The sequence below is a fragment of the Papaver somniferum genome, unplaced genomic scaffold, assembly GCF_003573695.1.
Source record: "Papaver somniferum cultivar HN1 unplaced genomic scaffold, ASM357369v1 unplaced-scaffold_132, whole genome shotgun sequence".
Lineage (NCBI taxonomy): Eukaryota > Viridiplantae > Streptophyta > Magnoliopsida > Ranunculales > Papaveraceae > Papaver > Papaver somniferum.
In genome coordinates this window covers 19806969-19811055 of record NW_020622381.1, presented here as the reverse complement: position 1 = coordinate 19811055, position 4087 = coordinate 19806969, and the positions used below count along the sequence as shown (strand labels likewise).

The 4087-nt window shown below is 32.3% G+C and overlaps 1 long non-coding RNA gene across 5 annotated transcripts; it reads right to left on the bottom strand.

Annotated features, from left to right (window-relative positions):
- Positions 1–708: 708 nt before the first annotated feature.
- On the bottom strand, positions 709–3236 carry LOC113333311. 5 transcript variants are annotated; one of them, XR_003351908.1, is made up of 4 exons: positions 2537–3236; positions 1560–2225; positions 1281–1377; positions 709–1007 (listed from the first exon to the last, which is right to left on the bottom strand). It is a non-coding gene; the product is annotated as an uncharacterized LOC113333311 (long non-coding RNA). The 5 variants fall into 5 exon arrangements; XR_003351907.1 differs by having other exon boundaries at positions 709–1377; positions 1560–1796; positions 2131–2225; XR_003351905.1 differs by having other exon boundaries at positions 709–1377; positions 2537–2635; positions 2779–3236.
- Between the last annotated feature and the right edge of the window lie 851 nt (positions 3237–4087).

Genomic DNA, 4087 nt, shown 5'->3' with positions numbered 1-4087 from the left:
TGAACAAAATGAACAACACAATTTAAATTTACATATTTTTTTATTTTTTTTTATCTTTTTCTTTTTTTTTTTTTTTTTTTTTTTTTTTTTTTTTTTTTTTTTTTTTTTTTTTTTTTTTTTTTCATTTTCATTTTCATCTTTTTTATTTTGTTTTTTTTTAAACACAATAATAACAAGACTAATATTTACATGGCCATGAGTGAAGGACTTTAACACTTGGATCTTCGCAATTTGTAATATCTTCACTAGTCCAAAAGGGGCTATAAATAACGATTAGAAACCGTTATAAAACATGGTTTATCACAGTTTTCATCCGTCATTCGAACCGTTATATATTTGATGTGACTCTTTATAAATGACAAATAGATAACGTTATTAAATATGACGTACAAAAGTTATGACGTAAAGTCACATATAAAAACTATCATTAAGTATGACGGTAATCTTATGTAAAATACAATAACAGTTAATGCATGTCATAAGAAAATATTTTCATATTATATAAATATTAATTTCAAATATAATTCATTTTAAATTATTATTAATTTCATTTTCATAGATTTCTTTCTTAGCACGATTCGTTTTTAGCTGAATTCGGAAGTTGATTCTTATTCAGCTGAATCAGGATCTGAAACTGGATCAATTTACCTTAATCATCTAAAAAATCTGAAAACAGGAAAACAAAAAAGATTCTAAACTGCAAATTCATTTAAAACTAAATATACCTTAATTTTATTTAAAATATGAACTCAAGTTTATACAAAAAAGGATAAATGCATCCTACATTAACTACCCAAATTTACATCCAAACAAATTCTGAATTCAATTTGCTAAAACGTCTCCAAGTACTCCATCTCTATAGCATTTGTCATACTTTCATCATTGAACTCGTCATAATCATCATTGCTTTGTGGATTTCCCTTTCTAGAATCAGCATAAAACACCTGCAGCTGCTCTTTTCATGAAGCTCTTTAAAATAACAACAGACGTACGGAGGTATAAGGATCCTAACATCATGTATAACAAGATTCCAAGTTATTTTTAAATACTTCCTGATGTGAATCAATTACATATAAACGAATGCTTGACACATTCAGTATACGTAGCATATATAAGATGATTAAATCATAAAATCTACAGATGAATACAAATTAGTTGTATCTAAACTACTTACTGAGTTATGCAAAAAATTTGGAGTGGAGTGAATTTAATCCTAGCAAGACCTGAGAATGGCATTACTATCATCAAAAACAATGTGCATTTTCAAGATGCATGTATACCTGGGAGTCACGCATCTTAAATTTAAGTTGTTGAAATCATGATTCGTCTCTGCTTTCTTCTGGATACATTGGACTTGCAGCTTTTCTTTAGAGAAGACTGCAGAATGAAAGTAAATCATCATTTTTTCTATTAAAGAAATAGTGGCTACATAAGCATAGACTGAGCCAGTGGATCATCAAAGCACATGCATACAGATAAATCATACAGCTTTAGATGATATAAAATTGAAGAAAAAAGGAAAGCAAAGAAATTTGAACAACAAAATTAACATTACAAACCTTATTGACCTCCCAGGCAACAACAGTAGATTGGTTGACAATTGGAACACCTTCCTAAGTTACGACGGCATCAACAACATTATTCCACTTGGTCCAGCATCAATCAATACCTTACATGTTGTAAACCACTTTAATGTTGCACCATTTTGAGAAAGGGGCCACCAAAGCGACCAAGACTAGTGAAGTTGAATCGAGCCCGAAGAGAGAACGGAACGTGCACAGAGGAAGTTTGGCCATCTAGATGAAATTATTGGACAAAAAGGTTGGATTAGTAAGCATCCTCTAGGTGCAAAACAAATCTGGGTTAAAACTTAAACCACAAATATAAAGGAACACCAGCTCGATAAACCTATCAGTAACATGGCAATGAGCAGGTATTAAATATAGACAGCAGCATTTCTGCGTTACTGGTGGATTAGATTATATATCTCAATTTAAAAAATATTAAGATGTCGTTAAGGGAGTACCTTTAATAAGCATGTTATGATCGACTCACAGATTCGCAAAACAAACCATTTCAAAAGTCCCTTAATAATAGTAAAACCATATAATCAAGAAGATACAAGCCCACCTTGAATAACAATTTAAGTCCATCAACTTGCTTCTGAAGCCTGTGCTTGGAGGTCGTCTCTGAACATCTTCCCTAGAGTACCTCATGAAATCGTTCTGAAGTAAAGGTCCAATCAGTATTCCACTAAATTAAGGATTATAAAGAAGTGTGATATTTCAATACAGTCATCCATAAGGAGCAACATTTGATAAATCATATTCACATTCATTGGTTTCTATTCTTCTAAAAATTAGTGGGACAAATCAAAAACACGAAATAGAAAAACAAACAAAATCTTGTAAATGTTGCACCATCTTCCTTTTCATATTTTTTTCCCTTTCTCACTCTAAAGTATACACACAACTAGCAGCAACGAAACATACAATGTCTACATCAACTACAACAGAAGAAGATGAAGCTGCATGACCTTTTCATTTCTAGTTGTTGAGTCACACCTTCAAGGGCCAATCTTTGAATAATCTCATGCCCGATTCCTTTGTTTGCACCAGTAACAACTGCACACATCCTACAACAGATAAACAAACCATTAATACGAAAATGAAAGCACAAACACACACATTCATAACCTAATTATATCGTACACCCAACACATAAATCAACATCCAAACTACAAAACTATGCAAAAACCCTGAAATCTGGTAAAATTACCTTAGATGCTTAGGTACCAGATCTTCTTGCAAACTAAAATTGAAACCAAAACAATAATAAAACTCAAATGGAAAAAAAGAAAAAAGAAAAAAAGATCTTGATTTTGAGAAAACCCTAAGAGAGAGATGGCGGACCTAGTTTTTAAGAGAAAATCAATATGAAAGAACACAAAAGTTTAAGAAATTGAGAGTAATTACGAGGAAACGACCGAATCAAGCATATGTGTTTAAGACAATATGGATCTAGACAATTATAAGCCTCGCCGAAATCACTATTCGCCATTTTTCGGAGATAAATTGAAACGGTTGAGAGAAGTACAAACTAGGAGCTCCAGTGGAATTGAAAGTTGAAAGGGATTAATTTCGATTCGATGGAATGGGATCGGAAGGACATAAAGTTTGGTACTTCGGTGAATAGAGGATAGGGTTTCAGTAAGACGGAGAGATGTGAAATTTGAGCAGAAGGTTAAGGTTGGGGACTTAACTACTTTCAGAATTGGGGAATCATGGCATATATGTGCCTAGCCAATTTTGGGTATGCAATAGAAAATAAATGGTGGGCATAAAAAACCTAAAATATTTGACGGAATCATGTTGTTATTTAGTGGTTGATTATTAAATCACGCACTTATCAATTACCACGTTTGAAAATAACGTTTTTTATGTGTTAAATGGTGGGCCCAATTATTTTCGTGTAATATGACGGAATTTGTTTGTGAAATTCAAATCATGCAACTAATCTGTTATTTAAAAACGTGATTAATAGCCTTTTCTGGGCTAGTGCTTGGTATCATGAACTGCAACAACTTACATCGTTTGATTTTCTTTTCTCTAATAACTAAGTCTTCAACTTCGCTTATAAACCTTAAATGTCTTCAAATTTCTTCATAGATATTGATGTCGCTCTGCTTGTTGATGATGGCAAGTTTCTACTGAGAGAGAGTCGTAATCCAGTAACTAAGACTACATTGTGAGGTTGCTTTGTCTTTCTGCATTTCCTTTTGACCGAATTGTCTTTCCATCATGGATGGTTAGGTCCATCATGATTACCCTCTAAACGGTACATGTTCACTCCTGATTTTCAATGATCTCAATGTATTTTTCAATAATATCTCACTACAATGTTATCCCTAGCAATTTCTAATTTCCATCTTTTCGGTGAGAAACAGTTTGTAACTTAGCTAACTGGATACTATGTGACACTAGAAGTTTAATAATGCAACTAAAAATTTTCTCCCATACCCCCAAACTTAAATCTAACATTGTCCTCAATGTTCTAAAGATAAAATTAAAAGCATGAACAAGGAGAA